This window comes from Papaver somniferum, chromosome 8 (assembly GCF_003573695.1).
Source record: "Papaver somniferum cultivar HN1 chromosome 8, ASM357369v1, whole genome shotgun sequence".
Lineage (NCBI taxonomy): Eukaryota > Viridiplantae > Streptophyta > Magnoliopsida > Ranunculales > Papaveraceae > Papaver > Papaver somniferum.
The window spans coordinates 142,449,437-142,459,381 of record NC_039365.1 but is presented as its reverse complement, the minus strand read 5'-3'; positions in this window follow the sequence as shown (position 1 = coordinate 142,459,381).

The window sequence follows — 9,945 nt, the reverse complement described above, 5'->3', positions numbered from 1 at the left end:
TTTTTAAGATCTGAAGAGATTGTGCGTCTTGACATGGAGAAGGACACTCAAGGACGTGATTCGTTTCAAGAACTGGTTATGAAGATGATGCTTGCAAGGAAAGAGCACAACTCCTGGATTGATGAATCTGTCAAGGATTTAACTCGTTTTCAGATCAAAGGTCGAGTTTGCAAATCTTCAACTGCAAATAAATCATCTTTTAGATGGTCAGGCCAGAATCCTTGCTAATCAACAGATCTTGATACGAAATTAAAATAAACTTATTGTGGACTGCGTTAAGGCTAGACAACTTGCTCGTGTTGTTGATCGTAAAGTTAGTATTCTAACTCATGATTGATCATGGGGTTTCCACGGTCAAGAAAATCAAGTAAATCAGTGACACCTTCTATGATGGTTTCTTTGAAAGGTATGATGTTATCAAAGAACATTAATCTTTGTCTAGGAAACTTCTTATGAGAATTTATTATTGTGTTTAAGAAGGATAAGTAGGGTTTGAAATAGCCATTATTGTGAGTACACATAGTTATTTCCAACGTTTTCATCTTGCAATGTTTGTAGATTTATTTATTTAAATTCTAAGTTATTTGGAAGATGATTTTTGCAGTATTAATCTTTATGGTTTTATATATTGTAAATTGTTATGGGATAATGTTGTTTACGTTCGTGAACCTTGACTGTCCCATATTTGTTCAAAAGTTAACTCTATTATATGTCGGTATGAAAGTATGGATAAAAGATAGAATGAAATTTTGACTACACAAGTTAAGCCTATTATGTCATTATGCAAATATTGATGGAAGATAGGATGAAATTTTGTTTGCAAAGATTAAGTCTATTATATGTCATTGTGCAAATAGTGATGAAAAATAGAATGAATCTTTAATTATTCCGCAGTATTGGTCTTTCCCTGATCCACATCTTTGTATATGTACTGTACGGCTCTGTAAGTTCTCTTATGTTGAGCATGAGCAATTGAATTGATTATTTTCCTTGTGGTTAATTCAATTGAGATTTTTGGATACAAAATCATGTTTCATGTGATTTTTTAATGTCCAAAGAAATCATTCTTTTCTTGTAAAAGTAAGGTCGCTCTTGTTATTCTTTCGGGAATGACATTTTATGGAGGAGAGTTCTTAATTGAACTTGTGCTTAATTGCCAAATCTTTGTGGGGAGTGCGGCTGTGGAATATTGTAGGAGTTATCTTGTATCTTTATAAACTCCTTGATGAATACACTAAGTTTCGACTATGTGAAATCATCGAAACAAGTTGGTATGTTGTTCTCTTTTGGTCATGAAGTATCCCTATGAAAATTTCATGAGGATCCCACTAGTTTTCTTACCTTTGCCAATTTATATTGACAAAATGGGGAGAATTAATGTGTATTTCATACTACAAATACATATGGTTTACTGATCATTATGTAAGGGGGAGTGGTTTTCATTGTGAGATGAAGTATTGACTAAGGGGGAGTGATACATCACCATAGTATTGTTGTCAAAGTTGTGATACAATTGAACTTTGATGTTGTGTAATAATATAATGGTATTGTATAACAATGATTGAGAGAAGCTGTTTTCTCATTGTTATAGCTACGGATCTTCAACAACTGTGATGCTGAGTTGAACACATTTAAAATCATTGGAGTACTTGGAATTGACGAATATTTCGAGTATTGTTGAAGAACCAAGGATATCAAGCATTTGGATGAGAAGCTACAAAGTTTTATTTAATTTGTAATCCATATGTATTAATAGTTTTGTTACTAAAATTGACAAAGAGGGAGATTGTTAGAGCACTGCTCGGTCGAACTCGCAAACGTTGTTATCTCAAGCTTGTTTGTCAATGTTTATGATCAAAACTATAAGTCTTGATTTATAGTCTACTTATAGTGATGTCTCGAACTAGGGTAGATTGTGTACTTGAGCATTAAACTTCACGGTGTTCATCAATTGAAGACAAAAAACTACTAAAGAGAGCTTGTGGAACTTCATCAACAAAAGGTATATGGAGACTAATACTCATCTATCACTTGGAAAGTCTATCTCTACTCTATCTCCTATATTGAGACAAAAGTCGTATTACTATATAGTATTCGATCATGCACATTTGAGATTTTGAGCTGAGTTTATCTCGCTTACATATTTCTCGAAATATGTGTTGGTAAGCTTTCGCTTCAACCAATTTCATCTTATATTCTTGACGAAAGTCAAAAGATGATCATGTGAAAATTGCCGAATAACATCTTACATGGTTTGTGTGATATAATCATTTGGTGTAGACTTGGAATGTTTCATTATGATTATTTCAATAGCTTGAAAATTGTTTTGATGATAATAGTGTGTGAAAACGGCTATTGTCATCCTCTAATAAAGTTTCGATGATTGAAATAGAGTTTAGAACTATTGGACTATGAACATAGTATGCATTCTTGCATGTATGTGATCCATGACCGGAACCATAGTATGCATACCCGTATGCGTACTTTTAATTGTGGAATTCCGGGTACCAAGTACACATACCGGTACGCATACTTGCGTAAGGTATAGGTCCGAGAATTTCTGCTTGGTTTTGGAAGTGTACTAAGGTATGCGTACCCGTTCTCATATTGGCGAACCCAAACTCAGACCGGCTACTTAGGTATGCGTACCCGTATGCATACTTGAGTGGTTAAAGTTCTAAAATCGTTTTGCTCATGAACTAATACATTTATATATTAAGGCTCTTTGCAAACCGTGTCTATAATGTTCATGAATTTATTCGAGTGAATCAAACCGATTTTGCTTCAATTGTGTTCTTGTATACTTCTATGAGAATATAGCAATTGAAAAACTCCTTAACTAGTTTCATTTGAGTCATTGGAACTATTTGTGATTAAGATGAATAAGGTTGATATGAGAGTGTTCATATAGCTAACCTCGGTTAACTACTGTTGAGCCAACATGGTGTACACGTTTAGTTATGGTTACTCAAACCTAAATGAGGGTACATTTCATTTGTGCATAACAAGCTAAGTTCGATATGACGATTGAAAGATATTAGCTTGAGTCTAATCAGGTTTTCATCTAACGGTGAATATTGAATGCTTTGTTACCAAGGTAACTTAGATTGCAAACCTGATTTGAAAACTATATAAGGGAGAACTATAGCAACTAGGAAACCTGATCCCCACACCTCCAGTGTGATACTAGTTGCGACTAGAGTCGATTCTTTTTTAACCTTAGGTTTTTCACGAAACTCTATAGGTTAACGACTTGAAGACTTCATTGGTATTATGAATCCAGACCCAATTATTTTCTCTGTAGTTGCATGTTCTGATATTACTTCTTCAATCGTGATTGAGTATTATCTTTGCTAAGATTTGCTTGAGATTTATCTCGGATAGGTAAGATTAAAAGTAGTCACAAATATCTTCGTCTCATCGTTTGTGATTCCAAAATATCTTGTTTAACTATCATACGATTAAGATTATTGTGAGGTGATTGATAATACTAGGTTGTTCTTCGGGAATATAAGTCTGGTTTATCAATTGGTTCCTGTGCACCTTGATTTGCCAAAAGACGGAACAAAACTCGTAGGTATTTCTGTGGGAGACAAATTTATCTATTCCAATATATTTTTCTGTGTGAGACAGATTTTTTTATCAAGTCTTCGACTTTGGGTCGCAACAACTCTTGGTTGTGGGTGAGATCAGCTAAGGGACTCAAATGCGTAGAATCCTGCTAGGGTTCACAGACGTAAGGAGCGCAACTATACTTTGATCAATGTGATGTTGATTATGGCTCAACTACATTCCAGTCTGAAGTTCATTGGTAGTAGGCTAGTGTCTGTAGAGGCTTAATACAGTGTGGTGTTCAAAGCTGGACTAGGTCTCGGGGTTTTTCTACATTTGCGGTTTTCCTCGTTAACAAAATTTTGGTGTCTGTGTTATTTTTTTTTCTGCATTATACTTTGTTATATAATAGAAATATCACAGGTTGTGTGTTGAATCGATCAATTGGTAAATCCAACCTTTGGTTGTTGATTGAAATTGATTGATCCTTGAACATTGGTATTTGGTACCGTTCAAGTTATTTCTCTTATATTCAACCAGGCTTGCAAATTCTTATTTGCTGATTGCAGATTGAATTGAGAGATAGAGATATAAAACTCTTTGATATACTTTTCTCTATATTGAGTCTTACTGTCTAGTTGATTCTCTTGAAAGTATATTGTAGTTTTTCTATTCAGATTGCCAAACAAAATATTGGGTGTGGTTGCTAGACCCCCGCTTTTTCAGAGTCCAATTGACTGATTTTCTAGTTGTTGTTACATTCATGCTAACAGTTTTTTGTTTACTCGGGTGTTCATTCCAATCCAACATTTATTTTTTCACAATTCTGGCAACACCAGAAGTTTGCACCTGCAAGTTATCAAATATCAATGAACACATGGCTTTCTAGATAATCCATAGGGTGTACCCAGCAACAATTACCATACATTCTTGCACATTATTACTTGTGAACCAGCTTGCAATCTAGTTCTTAAGAGTCTGCCGAGGAAGAATTCCTACAAGGTTAGGATCAATTGCATTCCATATCTGCTTACTGATTTGACAATTTAGTAATAAGCGTTCAACGGATTCATTATCATTATTACAAAGAAGACAAGTAGAGATAATATTGTTTACATGCCTAGTAATTTTTCCTTCCAAAATCTGATCCATTGGAACTTCATATGTCCACCCACATAGTTTTGATTATAGACAACACCATTGATGACTTTATATGCCGCTTTTACATAAAAAAGACCATTACGAGAGGAGGGTTCATCTTAATTTGTTCTCTCCCTTTATCGGTATCCTGATTTTGCAAATATTTCTAACAGTTCATTTTCAAACAACATACTCAACATATCCACATTCGAAGTACAAGTTTCATGAATAATCAGTTGATTCATAGTTTGTTGAGCCATAGACCTAGATCTAGACGAGACCAACTCAACCTACCAGGGATCCACCTATCATCCCAGATGGAGATTCTCCTGCCATCTCCTGCCTCCCAACAATAGTGCTCCTTAATAATCTTTAGACATGCATATATCCCTTTCCAAACCCATGATCCATTCTCAATAGCAGTATGAAGAGGATTACCATATGGAAAGTATTTGTGCTTCAGAATCCTAATACACAAGGAGTCAGGTTGACACAACATTTTCCAATCTAATTTAACAAGAAAAGCGTCATTCAAATATATTGTTTTCTAAAAACCCTAGGATTTTAGGCATAGCAACTATGTCCCATCCCTTAAGGCAAAACATTTATCAGTTGTTTTTATTCAAAGAATTTCCTCTGTATAAATCTATTAAAGATAGATCAAATAACAAAAATATTATAGTGTTAGAAGAAAAGCACTTCAAGAAAAATTGTTTACGAAGTTTTATGCCCAAAACTTATGCTAGTAGCTTTGGTAAAACTTATAATTTCTTATCTTTTAGACTTAGATAAAGGGGGCATCATGATTTTCTTGACATTACATGGATATAAAACTGGATGCTAAAAAAACCAATAAATCAACCAATACTAGATATTTCATACTTTGTGCTAGAAATATATAAGGAGGGCGTCACTTTGAGACTTTATTTTAGGACAAACATGTCTCGAGACAACCTTGAATTCATACATAGTCTCTCACCAAATGCGATTCTTCCCTAAATTTTTTCTGGCAAAGAAAAATTGTTATACATAACTTAAAGATTGGGTTCTATGGCTCTTCACAAGCCCTTCCCAATTGCCTTTCCATGCCTGCTTGGGAAGAGCATAGGCCCAATAGTAATTTACGATTTTAATAGAGGACGGGCAATAGTTAGCCGTTCTGTGCAAAGATAACGGTTAATCATCAATAGTTCTACCAAAACCGGATTAGCATTAGCCGTTCTGTTTTTTTTCTCTCGACCAGTCAAGAACTATTTAACCGGACAATCATTGTTCGTTTTTGTAACCCGACCAGGGTTCATTCTACAACTTCCATCTTCATGGTTCTTGAGAAAAAAACCCAAAATCTTCATATATCTATTCTCTTACCTCTGATTCTTCATAATTCTTTAATTGGGTTTGCTCTTGGACCTTTCATATGGACAATTAAGGGGTTTATCAACTCAATAATCAAAGGTAATGCATTCTAAACTTAAACCCTAATTTTCATTCATGTTGTTCAATTGATATGATTGTTGTTAAGTTTTTTGATAAATAACATAAATCTATAAAATGTAATGTTAGTTAGTGTTTTGTGTTTATTTGATTTGTAGAACGTTATTAATTTTAGTGATTTGTTGATGAACTAAGTTTCTAATACGTAATATGGACAATTTAGAAGAGAGTGATAATATCTCATACGTAATTTTGTTACTGTTACGTTGGAATCATACAATTATTGTTAGTTATTCATTTTACTATTGTCTCATTCCAATTTTGCAATTGTTGTTAGTTTTTTGACTTGGCGCTATTTCATTGCAATTTTGTCGTTGTTGTCAATTGAAACATGTCTTTAAGAAGATATATGTCAATTAAGTTTGGGATTGAATTTCGAGATGATTCTGAAACAAATGAGAATATTCTCATCCTAGAGGTGTAAATTTTGGTCCGGAAGCCCGAGGCCCAGTACCGTCCGCCCTGTCCCATGATAACCCATTGGTGCCCGTGGCCCATTACGGGATGGCCCGACCTAGCTCATTTAAATAAGAGGGCGGGCACATGCCACAAGTCAAATTTTATTTCCCTGCCCAATACCCTCCATATTAGCCCATCAATGTTACCTGCCTTATTAGCCCGTCAATGGTATCCATTAACTTAGCCTAAATGACTGTTTTCATTTTCCTCATAGTTCTCAAATGTGTTTCTCAACTTTTACTCCATAGGAATCTAAATTTGTTAACCATATATTGAGCAAAATCTAAGGCAGTTTCCTTATCCGATGATTCAATTCAAGAAAAATTATAGGAAGTTTGGTTTATCTTGTTCCCATCTCAATCTCGTATTTGATTATTAATTTTAAGTAATACTTGTGTGTTATTACATTACTTTCTTTTTAGTTTTAATAATACACATATATTTTTGTAATATTAATTTTAAGTAATATTCAAGGCCCTCCCGGCCCTATCCGCACGAGCAAATTACATAATAGGCTTGGGCAGGCCATGGGTACTAACTGTAGATAAATAATCCTGTCCGCCCGGTCATTTTAATTTCATGGGTAAGAGATTTTCCTGCCCGCCCTATACCGTCCCATTTAATAATTAGGTCGGGCGGCCCGTCCCGGCCCAATTTACACCCCTATCTCATCCTTTACCAGGTGATGCTACAAAGTACCCAGAATTTACAACAATGGATTTCAAAAGAATTCATGCAGAGAGAATCAATTCATAGAGGTCGTGCGGAAGCAGATGCAAGATTATTTTAACAATGGTTGTAATAGGGGACCAAAAAAGTTTCATGGCCGTTTAGGTATGTATTGACCACTTTCTTAAAGGATTTTGCATAAAATTTGTGAGGTTGACCCAAACTTTCTGCAACAAAGAGATGCTGCAAGAATTCCAGACCATAGCCCACACATGAAAATGTATGCCATTACGAAGTGTCTTTGCAAAGATATTCCACCTGATAGATTGGATGACCACACCTGTATGAGTGCATCCACTATTCACTATTATATTAAGAAGTTCTATGATGATATTATGTTTGGGTTTAATGCAGAATATATGAGACGTCCCACGGTTAATGTTATTAAGTTGATGAAGGCGAACGCAACATGAAAGTTCCCATGAATGCTTGGTAGCATAGACCAAGCATCGGAGTTGGAGAGTTTGTCCCATGAACGAGGTACGAGCAAACACAATTCATAAAAATTATCCCGTTTATGTTCTTGAGGCGGTTGCTTCGTATGATAGATGGTTTTGGCATGGTATTTTGGAGTGGGAGGCTCCAACAAATGATCTGAATGTTTTGAAGTCCTCAAATTTTTTCGAAGACAATCTAAATGGTCTTGCACCTTCTTGTCAATTTACAATCGATGGGAACCAATATACTTAGGGTTACTATCTAGTGGATGGAATATTTAAAAGTCACTTTGTGTTGGTCCAAGCATACGACATACCCAGCGGTATTCCAATTCTTGAGAAGTTTAACAAATATCAAATGGCTAAGAGGAAAGATGTGGAATGAGCATTTGGGACACTTCAAAGTAAATTTTGGATCATGTACCAGAAATGAACATCGTGACCCTAGGTGGAAATATGTGACAGATGATGTTGATGAACCCATAGTAGGAACATTGTGGCATACGAGCTTGGGCCTTACAAAACACAGTTCTTCAAGAGAGATTTTGTGTCGATATTTTTGCTCATATATGGAAACGACATGGTCAAGATTTGAGGGATGGTCAGATGCTTAGAGATGAGATAGACAACCAATTGGATTCAGGAGAGGATATATACAAGGTGGATGTTGATCGAGATTTTTATGACCCTAAGGAAGCTTTTTATGTTGATGGACAATAATTTTATTATGTTCCATTTGTTTATTTTGTATAAGAAACACGCAATTTCCCTAATTCAAATATGACTTGTGTTTAACCTTAAAATACGATTAAACAAGTAACTAAATAACAAAGCACAATACAATATCTGTCTAAGATAATAATTGACCGTATTACATGCTTTAAATAACTTATTAGATTATAAGATATTTTTCACGTTGATTATGATATGTGGTCCAAATATCTCGTTGACGCTTGAGTGACGAAACATGCCCCTTTCTTGAGAAAAAATACGCCATTATTGCCTCTTCAATGTCATTATTTGATTCACGTAGACATATTCTGAAAACCCTACAATTTCTCTTGACTAAACTCAATCGATATTATAATATTCTTGGATCTTTGGTTTAAACCCGCTCTGGAATGGAACTCTTCAGAATGAGCATTCCAAAAAAGGGGATCGATCCACAATGGTGCAAAAATTTCTGACCAGTTGAATATCTTTCCGCTCTGTAAAATTAACCATTTCTCCCAACAAAAAAACAAACTACAAACCAAACAAAGAAGACAAGTAAGTGCAAATAAGTGGTGTTGTAATTTTTAGAGTGAATAAAAGGCGTAGGGTATATATATAAAGGATTTTTGGAATTTGGCCGTTGATGGAGAACGAGTAATGATTTTCTGTTTTACAATTTTAACAGTAAGATGAAAAGACCGTTGTGTATCCAACGGCTGAGACTGAAAAACGGGTAACAATTAGTCGTTCTACGGACAGCTAGTGCCCGTTCTTGTTATCAACCATTGGAATTTCAACGGTTACATTTATCTTGCGGCTTATATTTCTAAACGGCTACCTAACTATTGGTTGTTCTGATACAGCAAATACATTTCACACATGCTATATATATACAAAATTGTCTCACTAAAAAAATCACACCACTCCAAAACAAAGAATCCCAACACTCCAAATTAGTAAAAATCGCTACAAATATTTTAATTTGTTTGGTTTATTATTTTTATTTATGCAACGATTTTCTATGACCGAAATGTATGGTTTTAGCAAGAGCTTATGTAATTTTTGGTACAAATTCAACAGTGGGTATCAAGACTTGGAAGCTTTCTGGGGTAAAATTCAGCCTGAATGCCTTAAAACTTTCAGGCCACGTACAAACCGGACTCCCAAAGCACTGAAAAACAGAATGAGTGACTTCAAAAGAGATTGTAAGAAATTTGCAACAATTGTGGCGGCTTATCTTAGGAATCCTCCGAATGGATGGAGTGATGTGCAAATAGTAAGTTCCTTCATATTAATATTTTTATTACATATTATATTATGTGTATGTTAATGACATTAAAATTTTCCAAAATACGGTGGCAGTATGTAAAAGCGGAAATAAAATTTGTAGAAGGGAGAGGCGTAAAACCTTCCAAACATG